General features: G+C 30.0%; 1 protein-coding gene and 1 non-coding gene across 2 annotated transcripts in view; one reads left to right on the forward strand and one right to left on the reverse strand.

Moving 5' to 3' along the window:
• The window catches only part of LOC103573956 (mannosyl-oligosaccharide 1,2-alpha-mannosidase IA), a 276,712-nt gene that overhangs the window by 169,709 nt on the left and 91,724 nt on the right, over positions 1-15,279 (reverse strand). The window lies entirely within an intron of this gene.
• Trnar-acg (transfer RNA arginine (anticodon ACG)) lies at positions 7,193-7,265 on the forward strand. The gene has a single exon. It is a non-coding gene; the product is annotated as a tRNA-Arg (tRNA).

The raw sequence follows: 15,279 nt of genomic DNA on the forward strand, positions 1-15,279 counted from the left end.
CAGTGAGCCATGGAGAGAGGTGAAAGAGTCAGTTGAATAAGAGTGAGACAGAAAATAAATGGACATGGTTGAAAACGATGAACAATCAGCGTCGAATGCTGTGGCAACTTGGGTGGTCGCACTACAAATTCTATTCAATAACAAACTTTCAAATGTTATTAAGAAAGGTAAAGTTGATATTTTCCTCCAATGGCAAAAAAAAAAAACAAGAAAAAGAAAAAAATTCATTATCAAATATCCATAATTATTAATGAGGATGATTAGGTCAACATAGTCAGTATTATCGCAAACAATCATAAAATTTACTCGGATAGAAATAAAGTAAAACGAACATGCGGAATAAATTTATCGCCTTGAAATTAGTAATATTGCATGAGGACGCGAGTGGTCGTGAGTTCTCTGGCCACTTGAGAATTCGCGTGTTATGATACAGTAACTCATAATGATCCATGAATGAATGCGTGCATCCCTCTCTTTTAAAGATCTATCGTTCATACAACACATTATGAATAAGTAATGTTAAATCGTTCAAATGAATCGACAAGTCTTATGAGTATTTTATATTTGATACAAGAAAAAAAATATGCACATCATTTAAAAAATTAAATAAATTCTAACTTTTTGTACTTTACACACTTTGCCAAAAGTTGATTTTGACATAATTCCATAAATACACTGATATAAGTACTCAAAATCGTCTGTTATATCAGAGTGTATCAATATTAACAATAATGACAATAATAATAATAATAATAATAATGACTATGGTCACAGCGGGTTTAGTCTCGATCCTGTACAACAGCAGTCGTCTCTGTACTGGCATGCTGTGGATATACTCCTGTATGTTATACATATCGATTTACATTCTCGGAATACTGGGCGTATATGAATCGTACACGCGATACGGGCATTCTCTCGCTCGCTATACGGTTGGTTAATTACGCGTAATTTATTGTCGGACCTATACGATTACGCCTATTTGATATGCCGCGACACTCAAAACTCGTACATCACACTTAATTGTTGAATATGTAGCATTACTATATATATATATATATATATACCGCACATCTCTTTAGTTGTGATGCATGCTATGTATTTCTATCGTCCAATAACATTATACGTAAATATATATATATTTTTAATTAGTAACCTTCAACACGCGTTATAATTTCGATTTGATTTAAAAAAAAAAGCCCATAACTTACGATGAAATCTCTCTGTTTCGGTTATTTCTATCGTTATCTTCGAATAAAATATAATCTTTTGTGATTTGTGTACAAAAAACAAAAAAAAAAAAAATGGAGGATTACAGTTGCAGCAATTGAGTCTGGATTGCGGAGTAATTTTAACATGTAGAATATTGCTAGTTTTAAAGACTGTTGAAGTTTATTCGAGACGACTATTGTATGAGTTTTAGTTTTACTTTATTTTTTGTTACAGAATTTTTTATTTTTTAAGCCGAGGCGGATTTACAAATTCAACCGTGCAAACAATACGCAGTTGATCCTCCTACATTGGACGTGAAAAAAAACCACTCTCATATGTCATTCCTGATAAAGAAGAAAGAGTTGTAAAAATGAAAAAGGATTTTTAAAATGAAATTCAAGTGCGAAAGATTGTCGCACATATTATGGTTAAGATATACATAATTACGCCTACCTAGACACATATATGGCCATTGTTACAATAAAACCATTGACACTGCATGCATCCGCGTATGACAAATATTTTACGGTAAGCAGTGAATAGAATAATAACAATATGGTAATAAAAAAAATAATAATAACAAATAAACTAAAAGAATAGAATTCGATACTAGAAATGTCAACGCATCCAATAACACACAAAAGTAATCACGATTTAATGGCTCAATAACGTCCGTTACTACAGACCACGACGTGCCGCAAAACAATTTATTAGCCTCGACAGTCGATAAATTTAAAGTAACCGAATCGATCTACTTGGTTACACGCTCATTTTATAATATATACATAACCTCTTATGATACAAAGCCTTTTATACATAAATATATTATTTATTATTGTTATTTATCAATATAGTTTTATATTGTGTATTTATTCAAAATGGTAAATTTATCTTTTATACAATATAAATTTATAATTTGCTTGGATATGATCTAATTGAGATACATGTAAATAAATTCACCGAGTGAAATTATGTATTCATCACATAGTGACGTTATCCTTTATGAAGAGTAAAACAGAATTGAATTATTATATATGTGTGACGGTACAACAACTTATCCGTTTAGCCGGTTATGTAAACGAAAGCGGTGGTAGCACGTTTACGTTTGATTGACATTTGAGTAGGAAATATATGACTGACAAACGATGTTAAGCTTATAAAATCCTGAAATTTACTATTAGATATGTCAGTGGGCAGTGTCAGAGAAGGTAACTTGTATAACCAATTGTACAAGCCAAACAATGAAATAGTATGCAGACAGTATCATATTGTCTGATTAATCTGTGGTAACGATGAATTAGGTGTCGGTTCAATTAGTGTCGAAGCAATCTGAAGCAATTCGACTTGCTGAAATTCAGATTGTTTATTTCTGTTATTATACATTCCTATATAGTAGATTATTAAAAGCTTTGGAATATAATATAGCATACTAGCTTTATTAAATTCAATTTCATTTAATTTAACTAGTTATTTATATTCTTTAAGTAATTTATGATATAAATTTTATGATCATATAATTTATTATTTTTTATTTCTTGATAATATTCGTAGTTTATTGCTCCCTAATAACTGTCGAAGTATGATGGGGGCGTTTCCCAAGTACACGTCAAAAGCACCGCATAATTTTTTTTTTCTTCTTGCTTTCTCTATGTATTGGATGGTTTGTCGTCTTGTCGTCTTGGTCGACGACAGGGTGCGACCACAAATTCTCATGGCATCTGCACTATGATTTATCGCTCAAAGAACAACCGAGGGAATGAGAGAGTTGCAAGAGTATAGTATAATTAGAAAGAGAAAAATAGATTATACAAAGCTTTGCAAGCACGTATGGTATAAAGGCCAGCATATGCGTTCGTGCGTGCGCAATTGCGTGAGCGTGAGGATTCGTCGTAGCACACGTATAACAATAACCGGGTATTGAATAAGTGGGTGCTGAATAAGCTGCACATGGAGGAGAAACTAACAATAATAACAATAATAATAATAATCGTATGTACATGGACAACGAAGTGAGAAAAATTATTTTTATTTTGTTAAGACCGCGACTTGCAAACGATATTAAGAGCGCTTTTGCGCTTGTAATATTCAGCAGATCGACTCCAACCGTCATAGTCATAAATAATAACAAAAGTTTTTATTGCCGATAATATTTTACATGTGCGATCGACTTGGTGGGCGACGTTTTTACTTCTACGTCCACTTTCCCTTGACCGTGCTACGTAAATTTGTATTCAGACACCACGGGAACCTTGCAACGGAGTAGCAAATTTCAATGTAAAGTTCTTTTTTTTTTTTTTATTTTTTTTTTTTTTTTTTTTTTTTTTTTTTTTTTTTTTTTTTTTTTTAGTATAAATGCTCTCAGTGTGCAGAGGAAAATGAGAAAAATATTGAATCATTTTGCGGAATTTCATTTTATTTTTATATCTCTTTGTATGTCGTGCTTTGGTAAACAAATCTTTTTATCCTAAACACAATGTTTATATATTTATTTTTTTTTTTTTCTTTTTTTCATTTCTTTATCCTTGGATTTTATGACAAAAGTTATTTTTTTTGTAGCATTTCAGAATTATAGAATTCAATTCTGAAACTTTAGAATTGAAGTATACAGAAAATAAACGGATGGTTTGCTTTTCGTTGTTTTTAAATAATTGTATGTGTAGGGAAAATAGAAAGAATTTTTGCTTCACGGTAAAATCACAGTTATGAAGAAATAAAAAATAAAAATGAACATAAATTCAGTAAAATTCTGACCCCATCAAGCATTCGTTCAGTTTTTCTCTCTTTATTTTCAATAAACGCCAAATGTGGTGGGTATTGATTCATGACGATGCTTTTTGAGAGCAAAAGCAAGACAAGAAAAAAAATGTAGAAGAATGGTAAAGAAAAGAGAGTGAACCAAACGAATCGTGCGAGCCGTAATACTGTAGTACAGTTGAAAGAGTGCTTCAAGACTCACTCTGACATGCTTTTATACCAATGCGAAATATAGAAAGAATGTCTTATTGAGGTTTTACTTTTCTCCATGGAGACTATAACCCCCTCAGAACAGTCCTCAAAGAATCAGACACTTAACCTATGTCAACGCAATAAAATAATCAATAATCTCTGGAATTGTTAAAATTTAAAGTGAAAATAAGTATAAAAATAAGGTGAATTGGATAAATTGGAATTAATTTTTCACAAAATTAAAGGCAAGTAATCTCTATGTAGAGAACTTTTTGCTACCTTAGCTCTTTGTATATTCAACGATTCGTGGTAACAAAAACATGCTCTTGAGGATGCACCATGGAGGTAGGTAGCGCGTGAAAGTGGATGTAAAACAAGATCCGGCTTCGCGCGTGTTCGCATCTACGAGACGGATAGACCTGAAAATCAGTTCACAGAGTGCAGGGATATCATTAACATACACAACATATCTAAGAATCAGCTTTATGCATTACACCTCAACAATTTACCATAAAATCCTTACGGCTTTTAAAATAAGAATATACGAAAAGCTCATTATTCATTCCTCGTGAAGAAAATCCCGTTTCTTGTTTCCTCGTATTATTATGATTATCCTATTTAAAAATATTTCATTAAATTCCACCATAGTGAATATTTTTAGTCTCAGAGTTGAAAAATATTAAAAATTTAGTAGAAAGGTGAATAATACTAAGCCGCAAAAGAATCAAAGCTTTAAAAAACTATAAAAAATTAATTTCTACTGCATAATTGAGTCTGACCTCACTTTTTAATTTTGTTTTCATCTATTTTTAACAATTATCACGTAAAATAATTTCTCAAAATTGATGAACATGCCGAATTCATTGAAAATAAGATATTTTATGAGTCAGTTGTGAATAAACAAATGTTAATTTAGGTATTAGTACATTGTAAACAAGACAAATAACGATTAAAATTACTAAGTAATAGAAACAAAGAGAGTTTCAAATGAATTAATTAGTTTGTTAGATGATGGGCAAAACTTTTGAGTTAACTTAGCTCTGCAGATAATTTTGGCCAGTTTATCTGTTATGTGTAAAAAGAACTTAATGATCATTGAACGTTAAATACGAGTTCCAAGAGTAACAAAAGTTGACAAAACAAAGTTCAGTTCAATGGTTTTCTATAGTACAAAACGCGAGAAAATCAAATTTATTTGACGTTTGTTGATCGTGCAAAGTTCCAGCAAATCCAATAGTTACCGTGAGTTTTTCTACAATCTTTTTTCTCCCATGCTTCAATGGTGCTCTGTGGTTACAGAGAGTTTGGACCGACACGCTTTTTGTGTTGAAAGGTTTGATCGTAAAGTCGAGTTGTTTTGTCCAATGGCTGCGAAAACAAGCCACACAAAATCATGTCTAAAACTCTAGTGTAGTGTAACTGTGCAGACCAGTCAATAGTGTGTGCCAACTGAATAGTACGTGATTTGCTCTCCTCTGAGCTATTGGTAACCACATTGAAGAAGTGGTAAAAAATAACGAAAAAATATTGTTGAGTGTAAAAAACGGGATATGGTAGAAAATACTTTTTAATATTGGAGCCAGGCACTTTACTGATGCTGCTAAAACGGACTACCACCGACTTGTATTTGTCCAATTGTACCACGATAAAAGAAGCTTGAATCATAAAAGTTTAATGGGCTTACAGCTATATATTACATAAACTCAAAAAACTTTATACGGATATATGTTTGTAAGTTGATATTGTTAAAGGTTAGAGTAAACAAAGAGAGAAGACGACAAAAAGAAATGTGTGCAAACATTGTTCACTCACCGTTGCACTGCGACAAAAGTTACATCGATGACATATGTGAAAAGGTTGTGCAAGGCTGTAAATTCACTGGTGTGCTATTTGTCTCGAGTCGTATTTTTTCCTGAGAAAACAATTGCTGAAAGTTTTTCCGATTCGCGGACAAGTAATAATTTTATGGTGGTGTTTTATGGAGGATTATTGAAATCGAGAACACAGACGTGACAACTTGAAAGAGCGTGCATACATATATATATACATCTGTATAGATTCATACTTGTTCGCTTTATTGAGCTTCACCAGAATCTATTTTCGATGGTTAACGCGTTTTCCTCTATTCTTTCTTTTTTTCATTTTTTATTTTCATCTGTTTTTATTCCAATATTCGCGACGTTATATTGGTAAAAGTTCATTTTTATGAAAGGTTGTTCAATATTCTTTGGTCTCGCTCGACGACATACCAACAGCACTAAAATTAGATTTATTTCTAGCTCAGCCCTTGACCCCAACAGAAATTCTATTTGATATTTATGTGCAAAGCTTAGTTAACGAGCTTACAAGTAAACATATTTGTTATCGATGCAATTTAAATTGAAGTTAGTTTGCGAAAATGAAGCATTGGAGTGTGAACATGCGTTTTATTGCATCTATGTTTTAATTTATTAGAAAAAACATATGCTTGTAATTGCTTCTATCAATAATTAGTTGAATAAAAAAAATATTAACTCGTTGATTTGTGAAATTTTAATAACGATAACATAAATTGATAATAATAATGAATATAATGAAATTCTTATTTTTTAAGTGGAATTAGTATTTGTAATCTATAAAAAAAAATACCTAATCAAATACACAATGGCAAAGTTTTTCAATAACATACAGTAAAAAGCAATCGTTTATGATGGCAACTGTGTTGTAAGGTCTTTCTTATTGCTTTATTCCTTTTTAAGTTTCGTATAACATACCTCTTCACAAGAGCTAAAAGATTTTCATAGTAAAGTTTAGAAGAGTTTGTTTGAAAACGCTAACAGCGTTTTAACGGAAGTTATTTGAGAAATGGTTAGAAAAATGAGAATTTAAAGTTAAGTAAAGTCATTTTTACGGATATTGTGCTCTTAATGAACCTTAAAATATACGTTTAAAGTTCAGAAAGCAATTGCATAGCTAAATTAAAAAGTTATTCCTTATTTCTTTGTGGGTCTTATCAAATAATTTCCAAGCTGTAAAATGTTTCACAAGTATGTCATTGGGTCCTGTGGCGCAACGGATAACGCGTCTGACTACGGATCAGAAGATTCCAGGTTCGAATCCTGGCAGGATCGATATTTTTTTTTTTTCAACTATAATAATTCCATAAAATAATCTTTTCTCTGAGGACAAAACTTAAATTTTATGATAAATAAATAAAAATCATTAATGAGTATGCAGATTTAACTAAATGAAATTTATTTGTATAAATTAACAAAGTAGAATGAAGGAATTATTATTATACTGTATGTTATTTGCTAAGTAAATTTATTTATGGAGAAAAAAACATTATTTATTTATGATAAAGAATAATTTATTTACAAATAAACGATTCATTTTGAATTCAAATATATAAGGGTTTATTTCTTATAATTATTGCTATTTTTGATACTTACACCTGAAATGCGATATTTTGATAGCTTTGAATCAACGACATGAGTTTAAAACTTTAACGCTTTTTTAATGAGAATGAGGATGATTTCACACAATTTACAATTTATAATTTTCCCTTTTTCATATTCTTCCAAATTTAAGCATAAAATCAGTCATTTTTCAAAATTTCATTACATCTTACTAAACGAGTAGATGGAACAAAACATAATATGAATTACCATATAAAGTGTACAATATTTCAGCATACAACTACTTTTTGAGAAGAATTATCGGTGGAGCTTTTTTTTTTGTGATTACAGAAAATAATGAAAAATATTGTTGACGAAGAACGATGTTTATAACCTTTTAACGACGTCATCAACTAACGTTTAAAACTAATGGGCGACGTCTTTAATGGGTTATAAGTTTTATTGGTAGATTTCATATGATAGCAATCAAGATACGTCATAAAACCTTCATACAGACAATTAGGTGCCAATTGCAATTTTTTTTTTTTTGATAAGCTAAATCTACTTCTTCCGCTTCATATTTTATTGCTCTGAATAAAAAAATTCAAGCTATTTGACATAAACTTTAATGAATACTTGATATTTTTTTCCACTATCAAAGAGAAAGTAATTCGAAATTCCATTACGATAGCATTCAAAATGTTTCAATAGCCTTTTCATAAACTGCAATAATTTTCATTCATTTCATATCACGTTTCTATAGAATTTTAATACGTTTACTGCTTTGAACGAGTTTTATAGTAAATAAAATAATACAACAATGTTCAGAATATTTTATAATCCATACTTAATTAAAATTAAAAAAAAAAAAAGCAAAAAATATTTCTACCCATGACTATCTCATATTAAATATAAAACGTTAAAAAAATAAAACGATAAATTTAATTAGTCAGTCTGCTTGATAAGATCCGCATTACTCACACTATACAAAAGAGACGCTCAATGGACAATCTAGGAAAAATTTTTTTTAATGCGATTAGAGCATGCTTTTCTACGTAAATGATTTTCTCAATTTATTTGAATGTATTTTCAAATTAAGGATAAAAAAAATTTACTTTCAAGTAAAATTCAAGATCTTTCATCTTTTACTTTAGCTTAAAGTTCGATAAATAATTTTGCTCCAAAGAATAAAGTATATAGGTTATGTGCTACGTACGATAATTAAAACTTTTTTAATAATTTATAATTTTTCCCATAGTAAAATAGTTGTTTCAATGCATAATGATACATAGAGAATCTTACATATCTGTCTAAAATAATCGTTGACAAGCAATCTGTTTTGTTTAATTTTTTTTTTACATCAATTTTTTTTTTTATTCAAACAAGTGAATTATTACTTTGAATATACATAGCAATCGAATGAATAATTTTTAAATAAAATATAACTTTATGAACAAAATTTTTGTTTTACTATTCAAACATACGACTAGCCTCTAGCCTCTATACTCTACTATAAGTCATATAGTTAGACATGTACAATATTAAAATAATATAATACGTATAAAGCTTATCGAGAAAATGAGTAATTCACCTATTCAAGTGACTTCATTCATCCTTTTCAAACTATACTATATACATTATATTATATTTTCAAGCGCCAACGAGAGAGCAGCGAAAAGATAAGTATCCACATGGTGCAACTGGATTTTCTAACTTTGCTATACGGTATCTCGGTTCAAGTTGTTTAACAACTTCTCACATTTATACGGGCAGTTATTATTATACATATGTATGAACGCTACTGTATTGTGCTTTTTATACTTTTTTTTTTCTTGAGGCAGTAACATTTCCATTTCACAAGCAGATTCAAAAATCAGGCATACAAAACAAGTGAATTTGTATAACAAAAAAAAATAAAATGAAAATTTCGTATGTATAAAATGATGTTGTAGAAAAAAATAAATTTATTGGTTACGCTTTTTCTAGCTGACTGAATGATGAATTGTGAAAAAATTCTATACGCAAGACAGCGAGAATGACATCAAGTAATTAAACATCGTAACTCTCCTTGCAGCCATTAGTTATGGATTAAAAATATATGCACAGAGACAAAGAAAATGATTATATTTTATCAGCAACATTAAATTTATATAATTAAAGTGCAATATGAATGGGTTTAGTTTTTGCACAAAGAGCTTGGCTGTAGACTCTTATCCACACCATACACTTGCTGCAATCTTTTCGAGGTCTAATGATCGTCAACGAAAGAGAAAAGGCTTTTGCAGGACTTGTCGCTTGTATAGGTTGTTGAAAGGACTGCAACGTCAGATAAGCTAACAAATGTCTTCAATGAATAATAATAAGAGGCCTGGTCCAATTTGTATTGCATTTACATTGGACAACGTCTTGGACATAATTTATATACCTCTACCTAACAGTGACTTTCTCTGGTGCATGAATCAGTATGAGGCAGTGACCGAACGACAAACCACTCAAGGTTCATCGTTTGCTTTAGTTCGACTTATAGATAACATCAAATTAAGCCTGACGATGTTTTCTGAAGTGACGCTACTTCGAAACGAATCTGCAAAGGAGTCAGACTGGAATGTTTGGTCACAATGCGGATGCTAAAGTATAAGGACTAATCAAACAACGTTCGTATAACTGATACTCAGTAATGATATAAAGTAATTGACTGATTAGACTATACCTCGTAACTGTAGATCGTTAATATCCAAGAATTGGAAATATATTATTTTCAAAATAAACTTTTACTAGTATCTAGTATTTATTTAGACTATTGAAACGGACTCAGCTTATCGTGACCCATTAGCTCAGGTAGAAAATACTTACAGATCTTGAGTTTAATACGCTTATTAAATTTACTTATTACCTTCCCGGGAAAAAAATTTAGATCTATTCAGATCAAATTAGATCTGATGTTTCAGATCTGAACAGACCTGCATTTTGGCCAGATCTGTTTAGATCAAATTAGATCTACTCTGATCAGAATAGATCTGCTTTGATCTTTACTCTGAACAGATCAAAGTAAATAAAAAACACTCTTAGATCTGCTCAGATCAAATTTGATTTAATTCGCTAGATCTAAATAGATCTGTTTTTTTTTTATCTCTATCCTAATAAAAATTGATATGTCTGATTAAAAATATATTAAATATATCACAATTATATAAAGTATATAGGATTGAAGCCATTAAAATGAAAAGTAAACGTTTCATATCCCATATGAGATCAGTTTTATCTTCTCCTTTAAATGATAGAATCGAAATTTAACTTGAAATATTGTCATAAATTAGATTGATTTTTTGTTAAATAAAAATGATTACAATTAATACGAAACATTTTGCATAAATATAAAGGATCACTTTTTTATAAACAATAATGAAAGTAATCTCATTTTAAGATACATGAAGAATTTTTCCCTAAAATATTTTATACTTTTTTACCCAAGAAAGTCATGTAACGATGTATATGAAGTACCTATATGAATATCAGATAATATCGATAGTAGATTATTATCATGCTTAGATTTTCTATAATAAAAGAATGATTAGCTGAACAAAGAAGAAAATGTATTTATTTGAATTACGATAGGCTTTTTACAATTATCAACATTTAGGTAAATGTGTCAAAATTCAGATAGTTAATCGTATAATTATTATATAATGTGAAGAAATATTTCTTTATAATCTGTACAGATCTAATCTGATCAGAACAGATCTGAACATTTTTTCCCGAAAAAGTTATATCAGCTCAGATCTAGTTTGATCCGTACAGGTCCAATCAAATCTATTTATATTTACTTCATAAATTGATCGTTTAACCAATGTTGATCTATTTTGATCTGACTAGATCTAGGTTGATCTAACTGGATCTAGGTTGATCTGATTTGATTAGATTTTATCAGGATAGATCTGGACTATTTTTTCCCAAAGAAAAATGTCATATCTGATCAGATCTAGTTTGATCTTAACAGATCAAATCAGATCTACTCTGATCTGGGTTCAGTATAAATTATGATCAAATTTGATCTGAGCTGATCTAATTTGATCAGAACAGATCTAAATTTTTTTCCCGGATATTACTAAAATTTATATATTTTAAAAAATAAATTTAGAAATTTGGCTAATAACACGAAGATCGTGAGTTCGATCCCTCTATGGGATATTTTCTTTTAACTTCCCGCTAAAAGAATTGAAAATTTTTAAAAAAAAAGGGAAGTTATTGGTTTCGATCCTAATTCTCAAAAACCGACTTTTGAACAAATCTCGACGTTTTACGGTCCTGAGAAGCTACCCTGACTAATTTTAAAAGGATGTTCGAGTGTATGTAAATATTCTATAACTTTTGTACGGGTATACCGATTTAGATCTTTAAGGTGGCATTCGAAGTGACTCATTAATTCTGAGGTGCTGTGAGAAATTGTATTTTATTGATACAATACGTTTCGAGTTATTTTAGAAATAAAACTTTTACAACAATGTTTTTTTTAATAATTTTTTTAAAATACTCGATGGATTGATTTCAAAATCTAATCAGCTCTAAATTTCCATAAGCCGCGTGTATTGCCTCAATTGTAAGATCGGATTAATTGTTTAAAAGATATCAGCGATGAAGAATTTGAAGAATTATAATTTATTCTATTTTTCTTAGATAACGAATATTGTAATTCCCCATATGTTCCAAAATTCATACCGGCCCTTTGACTTCATAGTGTTTGATGATCGCTACATAATTTTTTACAACCAGATCGGTGTTTTAAATAATATCATGATCGGTGATTTTGAAAAACCACTGTTTGTGACATTTTGTCCATTTTTATACATCAACTTGCTCGTTTAATTCAAAGTTCACGTAACTCTTTATCTCGATCATTTTTATTAATTTCCGCCCAAAAACATTGAATTTATCAAGCAAAATATTAAGTAGAACTTTAAAAAGCGATCCTTAATGATGATTTTAAATTTATTGAATTTTTGGAAATTAATACGAAACGTCACTTCTTTCGAACTCAAAGGGCTCGGAAATACCAATATATTCAAAGGTGGTGTCAAGCTTAAAGAGCTCGAACATTCTTCGGCATTAATCGCTCTTTGAGCTCGAAAACAGCAGGACGCGTCGGGGCTGACCCGCAGGGTTAACCGCTTTTCAGATTTCTTTTCTTAATTCAGCACTTGTTAATAAATACTGAAATAATAATTGTATTTAAAGTGTTGGAAATTTAATCAACATTAAGAATTTTTTTAAAACTGTACATTGGTAAAGCTTTACAAACAACCTCAACAATGACCACTCCAGACAGCCGCCCTAACCCTTCACGATTGGTCTCAACTGAGCACACTTCAAAAAAACGTTTGAGCAACTACCCCTAGCAACAAGACTTCCCTTTTCAATTAACTTACCAACTATTCGTTTAGAAATTCGCAGTTAAAAGAGAATAAAGTGAAACAAAATATTTTCGTAATTGTAAAATGTTTTGCTACAGGAGAATGCATATAATTTATTAAAAAGGTCCGATCCTTCGTGAGCCACATAAAAAGTAATTTTAACAATCAGAGTAATTAAATATACAATACTCATAAATTAACGTTTTGGATATTTTAGAATGAATACCTCCGTAATTTACTTATTACGGTAATATCTTTGTATCTTTCTCATGCACATAACAAGATATTTCATGTTATATATAGATAGGAGGGAGGGGGGGGGGCAAAAGGGGATACTTAAGGAAATACTAAGTTTTCAAAGAGTAAAAAATGTTAGGTCTTTTTATTTTTAATGATATTTAAGGTAAATAGACAAAATCCTTATCTGCCGTTAAAAAATAAATTTTTTTTTGGCCAGCAAAATAGGGTAGCTTTAAGAAAAGTCGAAAAAAAAAATTCTAAAAGTCGATCAAATTTCATTAAATCAAATTTCTTATTTGTAATATACATAAAGAAAAATTACATTTCACATCATAGGTGGGTACGAAGGCAGAAAAAATTTTGTTTTTTGTGAAGCAGAGCTCGCATGGAAAAGCTGTATATTGTTAAAAGTATATAAAAAAATATATGGTGAATATGTGATAAATATATAGTGGCAAAAATATCTATATTGAAAAATATATGTTTTTTAAATATATTGGATTATATATTTATAATAATATATTTACCCATTTATAATGTTGTGTATTTTTCTGTATATATTATCTCATATAATGCTCAATATATTCTTGCCATATATGGATAGCATATATATAATTTATAAGTATAATATAATAAACTTAATATATACTTCGATATATTTTGACTCACATAAATTGATCATATTTTAATTGATATTATCTTTGAGCGACTATAGGGCCATATGTTGATCGAGTAATGGTACATCGCAACTTTTAGTGAGCGACTATGGGTACACTCAAAGACCTTATTTAAAAAATTAATAATAATTAATTATCTACATTATTCTTCAAACTAAAATTTTATTCTAATACTTAAAACTATAAAAAAAAACTATAAAAAAAATATGGTTTTTCATATGATTTATTAATTAATATTGAATGATTGAATCTCACACCAATGAAAAGTGAGCGGGTATAGGGGCTTTTACCTTACTCAAAAAGAATTTTTTTAGGTGTAATAAATCGTTCCCCCGTTGATTAGTTTAATAACTTATTGTTTTTTAGTTAAAAAAAAAAAAAAAACAATTCCATATTTCTTATTTGTCATCATTTTGAACCCAAAAAACGTGTTTTTTGATTTTGCAGATTACAGATTATTTTGCATTATTTAAAAAATTTTATCAATTAAAAAATAAAATATTATTTTCGAATATTTTTAGTGGCCAAATTTGCCCCACTTATAGAGAATCAGCCCGAAAATGGATTAATGTATTAGATTTTTTTTAAATTGACGATAAAAATATCAAAGAATCGTTTCTTTAGAATTTCCGGCTGGTCCATTATCCCCTAGGTATTATGGATAGGGCTGACAATGCGGAAATATATTGGATTTATAGTAATTAGACAAAAAACAAAAAATTTTTGTTTTTTATGAAATTTTGGGGGTACGCCCACCCCCCTATATATACATATATATATTATTTTTAACATATAAAAAAAATGTTACATAAAAATTTTATTTTACCGTGAATGTGGCGAATTAAATTCATAGACTGTTTCAGAGTATCATGTGCGTGACGATACCAAGTTCATGAGGATATCCCGATAGTTTTTGGTATCCTTCGGCCTGTACGACATGCACACTGGAAGGATTTACGACCAATAAAGTAACAATAACGATGGCTAAACCAGCAAACGAGCAGCTGCGCGGACCACAGCATTGTACTTTTGCGACATTCGCACGCCGAGATATTCTCAGCACACCTAGTATAACAGTTCATATATACATACATACATAAATGTATATAAATATACGTGAGTTTACATGTAACCTTGCATTTACCCCATGTCGAATGAATACCTGTGCGACACATTTTACGACGATGGATAACACACCGAGAACTTGATAGTTGTTCATGTATCTACGTAGATTTTAAAGAACTCCGAGTAGCAAACGACAGAGTACCAAGAGTTCACATAAAACTCAATACAACGTGACTTTTCTACCACACGTAATAAGCTTTCGACTATTTTTTTTCGTCCACAGGCCATGACTTACAATATTTTTTTTCACCTTCGTCGTTATATTGTACATTTTATCACCTACTGCAAAACAAACTT

Source organism: Microplitis demolitor, chromosome 8 (assembly GCF_026212275.2).
Source record: "Microplitis demolitor isolate Queensland-Clemson2020A chromosome 8, iyMicDemo2.1a, whole genome shotgun sequence".
Lineage (NCBI taxonomy): Eukaryota > Metazoa > Arthropoda > Insecta > Hymenoptera > Braconidae > Microplitis > Microplitis demolitor.